The sequence below is a fragment of the Monodelphis domestica genome, chromosome 3 (assembly GCF_027887165.1).
Source record: "Monodelphis domestica isolate mMonDom1 chromosome 3, mMonDom1.pri, whole genome shotgun sequence".
Lineage (NCBI taxonomy): Eukaryota > Metazoa > Chordata > Mammalia > Didelphimorphia > Didelphidae > Monodelphis > Monodelphis domestica.
Genome location: NC_077229.1, coordinates 92,352,989 through 92,371,135, shown reverse-complemented (window position 1 = coordinate 92,371,135; position 18,147 = coordinate 92,352,989). Strand labels below are relative to the sequence as shown.

General features: G+C 36.3%; 1 protein-coding gene across 9 annotated transcripts in view; it reads left to right on the top strand.

Annotated features, from left to right (window-relative positions):
- The window catches only part of RFX2 (regulatory factor X2), a 147,702-nt gene that overhangs the window by 46,408 nt on the left and 83,147 nt on the right, over positions 1-18,147 (top strand). Inside the window, exon 1 of one of the 9 annotated variants that reach the window (XM_056822509.1) lies at positions 12,118-12,411. The exons of the other annotated variants lie outside the window; for them this stretch is intronic. The gene's annotated coding sequence lies outside the window, so the exon portion shown is untranslated. Of the gene's footprint in view, positions 1-12,117; positions 12,412-18,147 lie in introns of those variants that run through there. 9 annotated transcript variants of the gene reach the window in all.

Sequence of the window (18,147 nt, the reverse complement as noted above, 5' to 3'; positions counted from 1 at the left end):
AGGAAGATCAGTTTGACAGCAATGTGGAGGATAGATTAGAGTGGGAGGAGAATTGAGGAAGGGAGACCTAGGGAATAGTTATTACAGTGAGGTGTGAGGTGATGAGGACAATTGCAGTGTCATTAGAGAGAAAGGGGGCATTTGAGAGATGTTCTAAAGCTTGAATCAACAGAACTTGGCAACTGATTTGGTTTAGCAGATAAGAGAGTATGAGAAGTCTGAGGTTATTAGCCTGGGGGATGGGAGGACAGTAATAGTGAAGTCTTATTCTTTCCACTGTTTTATTACATATACTTTTATAAAATTGGAGGAGGAACAAAAGGGTGATAAAGGAAGAGAATGAATCAAGTAAGTCTTGTTCTACTCTAAGCCATTTATCCTACTACCATTCATCTACATTTTTACTGACTTGTCATGTGCCTAGCCCTGTCCATGACTGTAAATAACTTCTTGGTACTCTTTCTTCACCAGAACTATTTATTTCTTGGAATCTCTGGCAGGTTGATCTCTTGAAAACTCTGAGGTCACTTAATCTTATTTATGTCTCAGAATCTTGTAATGAAGGGAAATTTGCTATTTTCCAAGATACATCCTATGCCAGTTTTGGCTAGCATCAATTCTTTTTTTTTTAAACATTATTTTATTTGGTCATTTCCAGACATTATTCATTGGAAATAAAGATCATTTTCTTTTCCTCCCCCCGCCCCCCACCTCTCCCATAGCTGACTTGCGATTCCACTGGGTATCACATGTGTCCTTGATTCGAACCCATTTCCATGTTATTGGCATTTGCATTAGAGTGTTCATTTAGAGTCTCTCCTCCGTCATATCCCCTCAACCCCTGTAATCAAGCAGTTGCTTTTCATCAGTGTTTTTACTCCCACAGTTTATCCTTTGCTTGTGGATAGTGTTTTTTAGATCCCTGCAGATTGTTCAGGGACATTGCATTGACACTAATGGAGAAGTCCATCATCTTCGATTGTACCACAATGTATCAGTCTCTGTGTACAATGTTTTCCTGGTTCTGCTCCTTTTGCTCTGCATCACTTCCTAGAGGTTGTTCCAGTTCTCATGTAATTCCTCCACTTTATTATTCCTTTGAACACAATAGTATTCCATCACCAACATATACCACAATGAGTTCAGCCATTCCCCAATTGAAGGGCATCCTCTCATTTTCCAATTTTTTGCCACCACAAAGAGCGCAGCTATGAATATTCTTGTACACGTCTTTTTCCTTATTATCTCCTTGGGGTACAAGCCCAGCAGTGCTATGGCTGGATCAAAGGGCAGACAGTCTTTTATTACCCTTTGGGCATAGTTCGCTAGCATCAATTCTTAGGAAGCTTATTTCTTGTATCAAGTCTAAATTTGCTTCTATCTATTGTTCTTAGTTCTGCATTCTCATACCAAACAGAATAATGCCTCTTCTACTGGATCTCACATTTAAAGTTCCAAGAGTCATATTCAAATTTGTACATGCTTTATAAACTATGTGATTCTTAGCATTCCCTGTCCCATTTTTTTTTAATATTCTATCTTCGGTATAGATGCAGAAGGGGACCTCATAGGACGAGGGCCATTTTAAATTTTCCTTTGTTTCAAAGCTTGGCATTCCATTCCTTGCCCCTCTTTATTATTGCCCAGTAGCCATTCACCTAGCAATATGCCTCTTCATAATTAGTTAGACTGATCTTTCCAAAATAAACTTGTGTATACCTATCAAATTACCAAAAACGTTTTAATGGAATTGGAAAAAATTATAACAAAGTTCATCTGGAAGAACAAGAGATCAAGAATATCAAGGGAAATAGTAAATTAAAAAATATGAAGGATGGGGTCTTCGCAGTATCAGATCTTAAACTGTACTATAAAGCAGTGGTCATCAAAACAATATGGTACTGGTTAAGAGAGAGAAGGGTGGATCAATGGAATAGACTAGGGATAAATGGACTCAGCAAGCTAGTGTTTGATAAATTCAAAGATCCCAGCTTTTGGGACAAGAACTTATTATTTGATAAAAACTGCTGGGAAAATTGGAAAACAGTATGGGAAAAATTAGGTTTAGATCAACATCTTATACCCCATACCATGATAAATTCAAAATTGGTAAATGTTTTCAATATAAAGATTGAAATCTAAATAACTTAGATGAACATATAATAGTATTCCTGTCAGATCTGTGGGAAGGGATTTAAGACCAACCAAGAGATAGAGAACATTGCAAAATGTAAAATGAATGACTTTGATTTATCAAATTTAAAAATTTTATACAAACAAAACCAATGCAACCAAAATTAGAAGGAAAGCAACAAACTGGGAGTGCATTTTTATAACAAAACTCACTGACAAAGGTTTAATTTCCCAAATATATAAGGAACTAAGTCAAATTTACAAAAAATCAAGCCTTTCCCCAATAGACAAATGGTCAAGGGACATGAATAGGCAGTTTTCTCAGGATGAAATCAAAAATATCAATAAGCACATGAAAAAGTGTTCTAAATCCTTCCTGATTAGAGAAATGCAAATTAAAACAATTCTGAGGTACCACCTCATACCTAACAGACTGGCCATTATGGCAGCAAAGGAAAGTGATAAGGATAAAGGAGGGAATATGACAAAATTGGGACACTAATACACAGATGGTGGAGTTGTGATCCAACCTATTAACCAGTTGTTAATCCAATCATTCTGGAGGGCAATTTGGAACTATAAGCAAAGGGCTTTAAAAGAATACCTGTAGGGGCAGCTGGGTGGCTCTGATTAGGGTTTTGATGTTAAAAAGATCACTCTACTGCAAATATGGATAACATGGAAATACATTTTGAACAATGATACATGTATAATCCAGTGGAATTGGCTTGTCAGCTCCGGAAGGGGGGAGGGAATCATGCATCATGCATGTAATTGTGGAAAAATATTCTAAACAAAATAAACTTGTGTTAAGTTAATGACTCAAAGCTTTTTAAAGCAAGGTTTGTGCTATGGTAGCATAGACTTCAGACACCTTAGATCATTTCCACAGCACAATGAGGCATCATCTTCTCATTAAATTGTAAGTTCCTTGAGGGAATGGTCTCTTTTGCCTCTTTTTGTGTCCTCAGTGCTTCATTCAGTGCCTTGGCACATAGTAGGCACTTAATATATGTTTACTGGTTATTGATTGAAACAAGATTTATAAAAATCAAATACAAGATTACCTTAGAGGCATAGAAAACACTGGAAGCTGAGAGATGGGGTAGATGGTGGGGGACTAGAAAAGGCATTCTACTTTAATTGGATCTAGAAGGATACCTGGATTTCCAGTGGTGGAGCTGGAAAGAGCATTTTGGCATAGAAGATATCAGATATAAAGGCATAGAGATGGGAAATGGGCTGCCCTTTGTGAAGAACTAGAAGTAGGCCAGTATGGTTGGACGAAAGAAACTAGAAGGAATAAATGTATAAATGAAACTGGAAGGTAGGAAAGGGCTAAGGTGTAAAAAGTTTAAAATGACAAATAGAGGCATTTGCAATTGATCATAGAAGTAATAGTTACTGCCCCAAAGAATAATAAGGAAAAAGACATGTACAAGAATATTCATAGCTGCGCTCTTTGTGGTGGCAAAAAATTGGAAAATGAGGGGATGCCCTTCAGTTGGGGAATGGCCGAACAAATTGTATATGTTGGTGATGGAATACTATTGTGCTCAAAGGAATAATGAACTAGAGGGATTCCATGTGAACTGGAATGACCTCTAGGAATTGATGCAGAGTAAAAGGAGCAGAACCAGGAGGACATTGTACACAGACTGATACACTGTGGCACAATCAAATGTAATGGACTTCTCCATTAGTGGCAATGCAGTGATACTGAACAACCCAGAGGGATCTATGAGAAAGAACACTATCCATATTCAGAGGAAAAATTGTGGGAGTAGAAACATAGAAGAAAAACAACTGCTTGATTACATGGGGATATAATTGGGGATGAAGACTAAATGAACATCCTAATGCAATCATCAACAGCATGGAAATAGGTTCTGATCAAGGACACATGTAATACCTAGTGGAATTGTGCATTGGCTATTGGAAGGGTTGGGAGAGGTGAGGGAGGGAAAGAATATGATTCTTGTAACCAAGGAATAATGTTCTAAATTGACTAAATAAAAACAAAAAGAAGTAATAGTCACTGGAGATTGTTCAGCATGGGCATGATATGATTAGACCTTTAGAAAAATCATTTTGTATACAGGATGGGTTGGAAGGTTTGTGACAGAGATGAAATATGGCAATAATCTAGGTGAGAGGTGATGAACTAAAGTGGTGACTGTGTGAAAGGAGAATTTCTTTAATAATAAATTTAAGTCAAGTTCATTGGCCCATAGTTTATAGATTCAATTCTCTTCTTTTGTTGAAAATCAGCCTTCCATTAACCTTATAATAACTGTCCACCCTTTATGATCTTTCATATTTCCTTGATTTGCTCTGTAGTTACAACTTCGGGTTAAGATTTTAAGTAGTGAATATGTGGCCATCTAGGCTAAGGTGACTTTGAGTTCTGAGGATTTTAGGATCCTAGATATAGGGTGATAAGTCATAGATATTGGCCTGAGGTCTTCTGGTTAAATGCCTTCGTTTTACAGATAAGGAAACTCAGGCCTAAAAAGTGTAAGTTAACATCCAAATTGTGTGCTAAGTAGTGATTTGAATTTAGGTCCCAAGCCCTGATTGTATTATTGTTCATCCTTTGTTTTTGAAGAGGACCACTGATGCCAGGGGGTGATGTCTTGATTTACACTTGAGTTGGATTTAAGTGAGGCAAAGTTGCACAAAATCTTCAGCTTTACTTTTTCTTCCAGATTCATTGAAGACCAATAGCAAGGCAAGTCTAGAGGGCTAGTGATATAGCCTAGGATGCAATGGATAATCTTGACATCTTTGATGTTTGATCAAGCTATAGGCACTCCATAGTGCCTACTTCAGCTGCCTTCATGGCATATTTGAACACATAGTTCTCATCTGCCCATTCTGCCAGGAGAAATCTTCACTTGAGGTGGGCATACACCTGACTCACTGACATGTTTGAAGCTCTCAGTTACCCTTAGGTACCCCATTTGCTGAGATGGTTTTGCTGGGGTGTGGTTTCTATAGCCTCTTGGAGTCATAGGTGAGAGTTGGGTGGCAAGTAGACCCCAAAAGTGAATGAGCAGCCCTGAAAAGGGTTCAGCAAGTCCTCACACTTGAGATACTATTCCTTCTAGCATATCCCATACACCCAAACACCAAGAACAGTGGGGAAGTTTGTCACTTTTTCCACTGTACCATGTTGAGTTTTTTTAAGGATAATTACATGTTCTCTTACTATATCCTTCTCTTTAGTATTTATTTGTTATTAACCATTTTTTTCAGTCCAAAGGTCATTCTTCTTAATGAAGAAAGTAGAAGCAAAAATGCAATTTTAGCAGCTGTATCTTCTTACATTTGTCAGTTATCATCATCCAATTCAGTCCAAGCAATGGTCCTTTGCCTTCCTGTTCCTCCTCTTTTCTTCAATAATATTTTTATTTTATTTTTGTAATCCCCCCCCTTACATGTTTATTTAATTTTTGGCAATGGTTTTCTAACATTTTGAGTTCCACATTCTCTCCCTTTCCCTCTTCCTGAGATACTAAGCAATTTGTTCCCAATATAGCTTTTAAAACAAAACAAAATAAAAAATAACAATAAAATTCTGTTGTTTTTAGTTTACTTATCAGCCTCAGCTTAGTCTGGGCTTTAGAGTTCCTGGCACTATTCTTATAGTATCATGCCTCATATTCTTATTCATTCTCTCTTTCCTGCTATCTTGTGTGTATAAATTGAGGGGGTACTTGGGTGGCTCAGTGGATTGTTAGCTAGGCCTAGAGATAGAAGGTCCTGGGTTAAAATGTGACCTTAGACATTTCCTAGCTGTGTGACCCTGGGTAAGTCACTTTAATCCCATTGCCTAGGTTTTATCACTTTTTCTTCCTTAGAACCAGCACATAGTATTGATTCTAAGATGGAAGATAAAGTTTTTTTTTTTTAATCTAAATTGACTATTGAGTTGTATCCATATCAATCTCTTCAGACTACCCAGACTACCCTACTACTCTTCTTCATTCAATTTATCTCTTTGGTATCTTTAGAATTTCATTCTTGAGAATTTTCATGTGTTTCTTGGGTTATATCCACTGTATAATTTCAGTCTATAGCATCTTCTCTCCTTCCTTTGTGTCCTTTGAAATCTGCTCACTATCTTTTATCACAAACAGTAAGATGGAATGGTTCATTTCCTCTGCTAAGGTTCTTATCTTTTCTCTTCCCCATTAGTGAGAATTGGATCCAGAATAAAAATTTCCTTTTTAGGTTCATCTCAGACTTCTGAAATTATTATTATGATTAGTCAATAAATTAATAGCTATTCTACTTTTGGTCAAGAGTGAGTTCTAGCAGATGTCCCCGACACTATTTTATCATGTCTCCATGCCAGGCTTGTGGGATGTTTTCCATACATCTTAGCTTTTTAATAACCATTTGTTAGGTATTTTATTTTTATTTTATTATTTAGTGTAGAATTTTGATGAGAAGATTACTCAAGTCTTTTCCTGCTTTCATATCCTGTGATCCTGATTCCATTTATGCGGTCTGTAATCGACTACAATGACAATTTTGCTTCTGTCAATGCCTCTCTTGATCTTTGCCCAAATGTTTTCTACCATTTTCTGCTGCTTCCTGAATTTCCTTGCCTGAGTATATATTTTAATTACAAGGTTGTTATTTTTTTTTCAGTAAGCAAAAATCTGCCTTTTCTTTTTTATTTCCTACCCCTGCTTCCCAGTGAGAAAGAAAAACAAAAACTCTGATAAAATGTATATGATAAAAGCATATATATATATATATATATATATATATATATGACCTCAGACATTTCCTAGCTGTGTACTGGCATGCCCCCCAAAACCATGTCTCATTTCATTCTTCCTCTTTATCAAGAAGTGGGGAGCATGTTTTATCATGAGTCCTCTGGAATTGTTGTTGGTCATTAAAATTGATGAGAGTTCTTAAGTTTTTCAAAATAGTTTTTCTTTACATTGGGCATTTATATATATATAGATTGTTTTCCTGATTCTGCTCACTTAACTTTATCATATCATAAAAGTCTTCCTAGGTTCTTCTGAAAAGATCCCTTTCATCATTTCTTACAGCATAAAAGTATCATATCACATTTATATACCATAACTTGTTTATCCAGTTGATGGGGACCCCTTTAAGGTTGCTATTCTTTGCCATCTCAAAACTAGTTGCTATAAATAATTTTGCAATGTCTTAGAGTTTGCTTTGCTTAGGACTAATCTTTCCCTTAATCAGACTTCCCTTTGAATTTTGCTTCTCCTATCTCCCCTTTCACTCCTGTTTCCTTATTGAATGAAATATATTTTTGTACCCAACTCTGTACGTGTGTGTGTTTTCTTCTCTTACTAGTTCAGAGGGGAATAGATATCAAATATCAGCTTGCTCCACTTGACTTCTTCCTTTTGGTTTGTATAAACTTCTACTTTTGCATCCTAATTGTGTAAGATAATTTTTCCTAATCTAACTTTCTCTCCCATCCCCAAGTATATTTCTCTTTTTTTCTATTCTTTTTTTAAAGATTCTCAAAATATAATGCAACCAATCTTAGGCCTTCTGTCTAATTAGATTTCCTCTTGACAGGGTTATTTTATGATTTCTTTAAATACGAGGCCTAGGTTCTTTTTTTTTTTTGGATGATGGCTTCTAAATAATCTAGTAATTCTGAAATGGTCTTTTTTCAATAATATTCTAGGTCATTTCTGACATAAGCACCTCATGTTTTCTTGGATTTTTTTTTTCTTTTTTTAGTCGTTTGACTTTTTTCTCATTGTTTCTTATTGGTTGGAGTCACTGGCTTCTATATGTGGTCTGTTCTGATTTTTCAGGGAGTTTGTTGCTTAAGCAAGATTTTATACTTTTTGTGCCAACTTGTTAATTCCATTTCAAATTTTTTCTTCCTTTGGTCTGATTTCTTTTCTAGTTTTTTCCCTTTAACATTCCCACTTATATAAAAGCATTGTAAACTTTAAAAAAATCTCTTGTTTCATCCCTTTCAGGAATTCTGGTTGAATTTGTGCCCGTAGTATATTTTCTTTTAAGTACTGCTTGTAAATATTTTAAAATCATCCTTTTCTGGGTTTGTCTTGGTCATCCTTAACAACAACAACAAAAACAATAGCATTTTTATAATGTTATAAAACATTATAATTTGTAAATCATAAGGTTTACAAATAATTTTATAAATGTTATCTCATTTTATTCTTTTAATTCTGGGAGCAGATAGATGCTATTATTATCCTTGATTTGCAGATGAAGAAGCTGAGGCAAACAAAGGTTAAGTAATTTGCCCAGGGTAACATGGCTAGTAAGTGTCTGAGATTGGATACAAATTCAGATCTTCTCTGCTGCAAATATTGTACTCTATATTTACCATGCTAGCTAGCTTTTTATGATGGGACTTTTTTTTTGGTTTGCTCATTCTTTGACTCTACTTTTTTTTGTTGTTTTTAAAACATTATTTTATTTGGTCATTTTCATACATTATTCATTGGAAACAGAGATCATTTTCTTTTCCTCCCCCACCCCCACCCCCACTCCCACCCCTCCCCTAGCCAACAAGCGATTCCTCTGGGTATCACATGTGTCCTTGTCTACTTTTTGACTTAAAGACTTTATGTTAGAGTCAGGCTCTCTTCTGAAGGGAATGTCTGGGCTGGTCCTGCTGCTGCTTTTTTAGAGTATTGAGTGTTGTTTTATTTTAGTCATCAGGGACAACACAACTTTGGGGCCTACAAGCTGTTAATGCTTCACAAGTAATCTGATCCAGGGTAAAATCTGATTGCTGCCTCCTTGATCCGAGCTCTAAAGGTTCTGAATTGGGTTGTGGTCTGAACATCAGGCCTGTGTATTTGCCCCATTTGGAGTTTCAGTAGATTGCTACTAGAATCAGTCATTATCTTGTTCCAAGTGACAGAACTGTAGTTCTGCCTTTGATCTGTGATTCTTGACTTGGTTACTAGAGTTTTCAGACTGAACTAGAAGCTAGATTTTAGACCCCACTATACTCTTGGAGGCTGAACCACATAGAGACCACTTGCTTCTGAATTTGTACCCAGGATAGAGTGAACAACCACTCCTCACTTTGGAATGCCACCACCCCTAGGGCAGGTCCCTTCCTCAGTCTGCCCTGGATCTATGACCCAGAACTGGGTAGTGAGCAGGAGAGCTGCCAGTTGGCACCTATTACTTCACTTATACAAGTTTAGGCTCCTCTCTGCTAGATCTGAGACATCTTTTTTCCCTGGTATATAGCCTTACTCTTGTGCTAGAATGCTCCTTGTGGCTTGTTCCTGGCCAGATGCTGTCCTCAGTGTCCACAGACTGTTTTCCAACCTGAGCTGGAAAAATGACTCATGAATTTTTCTTGAATTTCTCAATGAGGATTCAGTCTGGTGCATTTTTTCAGATTTGTTAGGAAGAATTGTAGAGGAAGAAGAAGCTCAGTGTACTTCTTTGTGCTATGCTGCCATCTTGGCCCTGCCTCTGGTATATCTTCTTAATGTGCAATGCTCTTTGATCTGTCATTTATCTATTCAGTTTCTTTTGAATGGAGCATACCCTTCCAGAGGCATATTTCATCTTATTGATATTTGTGAGATCTGACTTCCCTCCCAGCATTAGGACTTATAGTTCATCTTGCTTATTGCTTAAACTTTGTTGTATTTTTTTGTAGATCAATCAGTCCAGCATTTATTAAGTATCAGGTACCATACTAAGTACTGTGGATACAAAGACAAATGTGAATCAGTTTTCAAGGAGCTTATGTTCTACTTTTGAGGGCACAGCTTTTACAACTAGTTCTTCTCTTAGATTTTGACTCTTGTAAATTTCTGGACATCTCCATTGTTGCTATTCTTTTGTATTATTCTGTTTGACTAAATTTACTCTTATAATACCTAGTTTGGTAGCTATACACAAAGTTGGTTTATCTAAACTCTCTTCTCTTTTTATTTTAAAGTCATTTTTTATTAGATTTGGAAGACACCAGGCAAATATATTCTTACCAGCCCTTTCATCCCTGGCTAGATGTACTTAATCAGCCTTAGTTTTTGAACTTTGGGGTCCAGAAATTAAAATTTTATCTTCAGACACCATTTTCTTAGCCACAGGTTCATTTCTACTTTTGTTTTTCTCTTCTACATCTTTTGCCTTTCAGAGTCAAATGAGATAATGTGGAGAAACTACTTTGTGAACTATAGCATTATATAAGTGTGGATTTGTAGCAGGCAAAGCCCGAGACCCATCAAGCAAAGCTCTGGGACATAGAGCAGAAAGTTCCTAACCATATTCCCCCTCCCTTCTCTCCTCCTTCTAGGTCATGTTTGTGTCTAAACCCCTAGAAATCCTTGATTATGTATATATCATGTAACCTATGGAAACTTTTCCCCATTTCTCGGACCCCTGTGTGGGGTTTTCCTTAATGGACTTCCCTGACCAGCAGGGTCCCACAAGGGAAGGGGCTCACCTTTGTGATGGGACCCGAGGAGAGGTAGGAACCAAGAACCAGGGTGGAAATGAAAGACGGGACAAGTCAGTGTTTGAATAGGGCAGGCAATCCCTATGATACTCCCTTTGATAGGAAAGTATGAGTACAAAGGAACACAAGGTGGATAAGGAGATTAAGATAGGAAATGCAGGCGGAGATGGTTACAGCCTGGGGAAGGAGAAGGTCAAGAGGAGAGAGAGACATAGTCATTGAGGAGCCCAGTGGAGCTCCATGGAAGGGGAGAAAAAGCCAAGAGGAAGTTCATGGGTTTGCCTCTGAATTTATTCCTGTCCTGCTTGGGCTGTACTCCCAAGCACGTAGTAACCACATCACAAAGTATAGACAATTAAGATTGGGTGGCAAGGTAGAGGGAACACCTTTGGGCGTGTACATTGCAAGCCGCGCTTTCCCGGGGAATTGAGTCCCAGCATGTTAATGAGTTTGTCTTAGCCAAGGGCCGCATGGCCAGTTCAAGGTTACATTCACAAGCCTCATTGGTATAACCTTATGCTTGGAGACACGGACTATACAGTCATTTATATTTCATAGATGTGAATATCCTTGGGATGCTACACCCCTGCATAACATGTTTTGCCCCTTCCTACCCCTTTGGCCCCCTCATCGTTGTCAGGCAGGATCCTGACATGGAGTATTATTATCCCTTTGTGATAATTATAATACAGAGTGTGTAGAGAATAACATGACTGGACTTTGGCTTTAGGAAGATCACTTTGACTGAATAGAACATGGGATTAGTGTAAAACTTAAATTATATCTCTAATAAAAATATATTTTATGAGGTTTATTAAGGATCATTAGACATCAAGGAATAAAGAAGATACAAAATAAAAATCACGTGCCCATGGCTGATTAGCCCATTTAAAATCCCCACACTTAGTTTACCACTATACTTGCTGCATCATTTGCAAAGGAAGAGAAGCATGGGAGGTATTACTGCCAGTTAAATACCAATTGTGATCTCCCCAATGTGGAGACTCAGGAGAGATTATAAGGAATTCTGGGAAATACCAAGGACTTCTGGGGAATGAAGTCTAGGGTTCAAAATCTCCATTTATACATTAAAGTGGGGAGAGACTTGAGCCAGGGAGAACCTTACAAGTTCTAATTTTTCAGCCTTTTGATTTTTGTTTAGTATTTATTGTTGTTTCATGAAATCACTGAATTCTTTTTGCTCGTCAGTTTTTCAGTCTATCACTTCTACTTGCTGACTTAAGTTGGTTTCTATTTTTTCCTCTCAGAGCTTTAATTTCATTTTAAACATTCTCATGCTTCATTTCCCCCAATAACTCTGCCCTGTGATAAATTCTTTTCTCTGAAGCTTTACTTGTACCTTTTGTGGAGTTAACTCTTCTTCTGAGTTTACTTCTTGGATTTCTCTTAGCTCATAGTATCTCTTTATTGTAGTCACAATTTTCTTCTGTTGACTCATAACTGCAGTCTCAGTTACTGGATTAGTACTCTGTGCCCCTTGCCACACTCTTGGATTAAGTGAGCAGTTCTTAATTAGTTTTATCCCCTCTGTAGTCTAGATGCTATTGCCACTGCATTATAGAATGGGGTTGTGGATCACTCCCAGTTCTCTGTAACAATCCCCTAACTTCTGCCTTCCTCTCTTAATGGCCTAACTTGAGTACTGGCCTTGCCTCTATATCTTCACCTCTGTAACAGGCAGACAGTTGAGTCTCTCCTGATGTGGCCCGATAGATCCTAATTGGATGCCTGAGATCTTGGCAGTTAAGCCTCTTGAGGGCTTCCTCTCTCTGCAGAATGTAGGCTTTAGTCTTTTTGAAAGTCCTTGAAATACACATGCATTACCTGTTTTGTTTTGTTTTTTCCTTGCCATATACTGGGGACTGGCTCTGCCCCCCACTGCTATTCTGACAGGCTAAGGCTGATATCCCATTTTCAGGTCTTATTTATGGGCTTATGGTGGCTTCTGCTTCTTTTGGCACCTTACTCTCCAAGTACCCCTAAGCTTCTGCTAACAAGTAATCCTAGACTGCCTAGAGGAGGTTACTGGTATTTGTTTTTGGTCTTCTTGATCGTTTATCCCTTTGTTGCCCTTTAAATTCTGTGCTAGAAGTGTTTAATTATAGGGCTAGGTTTCTTTAATAACACATGCCACTATTTTACCTGTCAGTTTACCATTCTAAATAAAATCAGATAACTGGGAAGTAATGGAATCTATCTCACTATAAGCAACAGCTGAATGACTACTTATTCAACTTTGACATAGAGTGGATTTTCCTATGTCTGGGACTCTCTGCCTTCCAGCTTCCTTGGTTTCCTTCAGGTTTCAGTTAAAGTCCTACCTTCTGCAAGAAGCCTTTTCTAGTTCTCCTTAATCTCACTACTTTCCCTCTGAGACATTCCCCAATTTATTATGACTTGTTTGGACTTAATTATTTGTATCTTGTATCTCTCTTTAGCATGTGAGCTCCTTGAAGGCAGGGACTGTTTCTTTGTAAGACAAAGAATTAGCTAGGTGTCTCGCATTTAGTAGGTACTTAATAAATGCTTGTTGACTGGCTTATTGAATTCTTGTTAGATGGCTTCTGAGGTGTCATCCAGATGAGATTTTGTCATTTAGATTCTGTGTGCAAAGGGGTTTTGTCTTAATGAAGAAAAGAACTATCTTTTCATGTCAAGTGGAGTGAAGGAGGGGATGATGTAAGAAAACATCTGAATTTTGTAAAATGAGGAGGAAAGAAAGAGTGCTTGATGAATAGCCTCAATTTCTTCATTGAAATATGTAAAGGTGAGTTCCTCAGCTAAAAGTGTATGAAGGAGAGGGTGTGGGAAGCTTGAGAAGAGATGAAAATGTTTAGAATAGCTGCTATATTGAGTAGGATAGTGAATTAATTATGGAAGTGTAAAAGGTTTTCCTTGCTGCAGTGAGGGCCTAGTTGAGATTACATAATATAATTTTGTGGTGGACCCAGTCAGCTTCAGTTTCTGATTTCTTTGTTCAGTAGCACATAAATTAGATCAAAGGAGGCAGTTGGTGGGAGTAATCCAAGATTGGGGTTTGGCAAAGTGTGATTGGTAATAGGATAATATTTTCATACTACTACTGCTAACATAAATTGAATTGCTATGGCTAAAAAAAAAATTACCAACTGCTTTTTCAGTCTTGTGGTAATGAGCTTTCCTCTCCTTTTCCAGGCTGGTTTTCTTAAGTCAGCTGACACAGTTTACCAGCAAACCTCTACTTAAAGAGCCTTTTAGGATTAGGGGGACTACTGGAGCTATACCAGTGATACAGCGTTCAGGAACCCAGGGTTACTGCTACGTAATAATGAGGCATTGGGGTAGGACTTTAGTAGAGGATTACTGTAAAAAGAGCAAAGTCTGATTATTTATAACTGTCACTCTAGTTCTGAGTTGTTATTTTTTTTAAACATTTAGGCCTATAGACTAATAGGGAGAAATTACGTTTTGGAGACATGAAGACCTAGGCATACCTAGGAAGTATGATTTAAATGTTATCTTAGTGGACAAAAGAGTTCATTTGTCTCTCCAAAGCAAGCAATTTTTTCATAAAGTGATTTAATGCTTTGCTGACTCTTACTAAAACTACTATCTGAGATGTTCAAATAATTGTAAATATTCATTTTTAATGTACTCTGTAAGGTAGGTGATATCATTGCTAATTCACATATGGACAAACAGGCACAAAGGAAAAAAAAAAGATTGCTTAAGGTCAAAGTGAGTCAGTGGCTAAGTGAAGAATGGAGCCCAGAAATTATCCTCATATTTTTTCTACATTTCCTTTCCTGTCATTACTAGTTACTTGGTTACCAGAATATTTGCATGTAAACAGAAGCTTCTTCCCTTTATATACAGGCAGGTTCATTCATTGATGTCTTAATCCAGACTTGGCTGCAGTTCCTTTTTAATTCCCTATACAGTACATTCTCTTAAATACTAGAGTGGAGTTTCTTTCCCCTGCTTCTCCCCCCTCTACTCCCCACATGCACACCCCGGACCCATGTTTTATTTCCTCTGAAGTCCCTCCAAAAGGACATTTAGGATTTAATGTTTATTTCCTTAGGTAGAGTTAGAATATACCTGAATAAGAGACTTGAGCTGGCAAAACTGAAACAGTTCCACAACTCTTGTTTCATATTTGTTTCCCTTGACAGATTTTGATGGTTGAACCTTTTTGTCTTAAGCAAGTAAAATCTGCTTGATTTAGAAACTACATTTTTTTTTTTACATAAAAGGTAGGATAAGCCCTGATAAAATCACTGGGCAAAAGCTGGGGCTGGTTTTTGCTGTTCTGTTGGACCTCATTCTTCTCAAATATTCAGAATTCTGATGCTAGTCATATCTTTCTGTTTTATCTCTTTACCTGTCTTTATGTCTTTAATGTTTTTCTCTTGTCTTATTGCTGTTGCTAGCATTTGCAGAACTGTATCAAGTAATAGTGAGGAGAATGAATATTCTTACTTCACTCTCATATTTATTGACAGTTCAAATGTATCTCCATTCCATATGACATTGCTTTTGGTTTTCGATAGAAGATTTTTATCATCTTAAGAAAAGGCCTCTCCCTAGGCTTTTCCTGCATCTCTTGAGATGATCATGTGGGTTTGGATGTATCTTTTTTAATGAGTAATTATGTTAATTATTTTCTTGATTTTGAACCATGATTGTATCCTTGGTATAAATCCCATTTGGTCATAATGAATTATTTCTTGGATAAATCTCTGTAGCCTATTTGATAGGATTTTGTTGAAAAAATTTTAGTCACTTAATATTCATTAATGATATTGGCCTATAATTCTCTTTCTGGGTTTTAACTTCCCCTGATTTAAGCATTAAAACTATATTTGTCTCATAAAAATTCAGGTAATGTGCTTTCTCACATTTTGAGAATAATTTGTGACATATGAATACCCTCTAAAATGTTTGATAGAATTCTCTTGTGAATGTACCAGGACAGAATTATTTTCTTTGACAATCCCTTTATAGTTAGATCTATTAACTTTTCTAAAATTAAGTTATTTAAGATCTCTAATTGGTCTTCCTATTAGTTTGAGTATTTTATATTTTTGAAAATATTCCCATTTTTGCATATAACTATACATAATTATTCTGATTATTATTTTTATTCTGGTTTTTCTTTAATTTCAACTTGTTTGTAATTTTATTAATTTGATTTTTCTGCTCTCTTTTTAAACAGATTAGCTAAAGGTTTATCAATTTTATTGGTCTTTTAAAAGAACCAGCTTTTAGTTTTTACTTATTTCTATGGGTTTTTTGGTTTCTAATTGATCTATTTTTTCCTTACTTTTAATATCTCTTTTTTTGTGATTACTTTGGGTTTGTTTGGGTTTTTTGGCTTTGTAATTTGAAAAAATGCATAATCAATTCATTAATGCTATCTTTTTCTATTTTGCTAATCTAATGTATTGAAGGATATGATTTCCCAAACAACTGCTTTAGAAATTTTGGTATATTGTTTTATAAACATTCTTGTTTTCTTTTACAAACTTAATGTTTCTCTGATTTGTTATTTCACCATATCATTATTAAGTATTTCATTAAATCTCTACTTCGGTCTGGATTTTTTGTTTGTAGTTCCTGACTATTATGGTCTATAAAAGATACATTAACTATTTTCCCCTTTTACATTTGTTTTCAGTCTCTCCACCCTAGTATATGATTAGTGTTTGCCATGTGGTGTTGAGAAAAATTTATATTCTTTTGCTATCCCATTTAGAAGATGCCATAATTATTTTTACTCTAGTTTCTTTGGAAATTTGTTTAGCTTCATATTTTCCCTTTTGTTTATCTTTCTGTTAAATTATCCAAAACTAAGGGAGGGAAAATTGATGTTTCTTATTTCTACATGCTATTGTGTATGTCTCTTTGTAGCTCAGATTTTTCTTTTATGAATTTGGATGTGAAGGAACTTGGAGCATATAAATTTATTACTGATACTGGTTAGCTGTTCCTTTCATTTTTTTCTTTTTTCTTTTTTAATTCTTACCTTCTCTTAGAATTGATACTAAGTCTTGGTTCTAAGGCAGAACAGTTGTAAGGACTAGGCAGTTGAGGCTAAGTTTTACTTGTCCAAGGTCACAAGCTAAGAAGTATTTGAGACCAAATTTGAACCCAGGACCTCCAGTCTCCATGCCTGACTCTCTTGTCTAGCCACCTCACTGCACCACCTCCCTTTTTTCTTTTTTACTTTTTAACTGATGACTCCTTTCGATATAACTTGTTTACCCCCCCCCCCTTTTTTAGAATATTTGTTTTTGCTTTGTTACATACCATAGTTACCACCCCTATTTTTTGGATTCACTTGATGCTTGGTAAATTTTGTTTCATTCTCCTAATTCTATAATTCTATTTTGTGTATGTCTTTAATTTAAAAAAATAGATTTCCTATAAGTAACAAATGGGTAGTGGCTTGTTTTTGTTTTGTTATCCAATCTCTCATTTTTTTAATTGTTTGATACATTCACATTTAAAGTATTGAGAACCATTTATATTTGCCTCCTTCCATCAGCTTCTAATATTTTTTCAAGTAATGATTTTCCTTTCTTTTCCTGTAAATGCAGTACTAGGCTCCTTTAGTTTTTGTACCTCAATCTTTTTTTTTTTAATGACTCTGTTTCATTGTACCTCTTCCCCTCTACTTTGATCCCTTCCTCGCACTTTTGACTTTTTTATTGCTGACTTTTTCTCTTACTTTCATATGATTGTATAATTCTCTTCTATTTTAGTTCTCAGTCAAGTAAACCCCTCCTTCCTCTCTTCCCCTTCTACTAGTCCTGTTCATTAATTTTTTTTTATGTTTCATTTTTTATACCACCTTCCAAAAATAATTTCTTTTAATCTCTTATCAATTCTCACAGCTATTGACCCTCATTCTTTGATTCATGGCCCCTCTAATTATCTGGTCTCTTTTTCTTTCTAATCCTCATGTAATCACAGTTCTAGGGTAATTCATTCTAGGTGGCTTCTGCTATTCCATTGTAGAGATAGTCCTATGACTTTCCCTTTTTCATTGTACTTCACTCCCAGAATGATGCCAGTTATTATTACAGGTGTCAGAGAGGGTATTCTCCCCAACCACATCCCTGATTATGCAACTCATTACTGATCTATACTGACCAATACCTTGCCCTAGTTACCTTTTGTCTTCCAATTTCCCTTAAAATTTCCTCCGGGGGTCCATGTTCTATCATTTTTCCACCTGCCAATTACCCCCTTGAATGTATGGAATTTGAGGATTTCAAATAAACACATTTACTTAATTTCCCATGGAAATTGCCTCTTTGTTTTTCTCTGTATTCTGTTCCATTGTCATTTGCTGATACTAAATGAAGAGACTACTCTGGACCCTACTAGCACTAGACCCTGGACCTTGGCATTCCATACATGCTTCCGAATTAAACAGCTAAATAGACATGTGTGGATTATATAAGCAGGGGTTTGCTTGTCATTATAGAGTGTGCTTATTGTTTGGTACAGGGCTGTGTTGTGTAAGT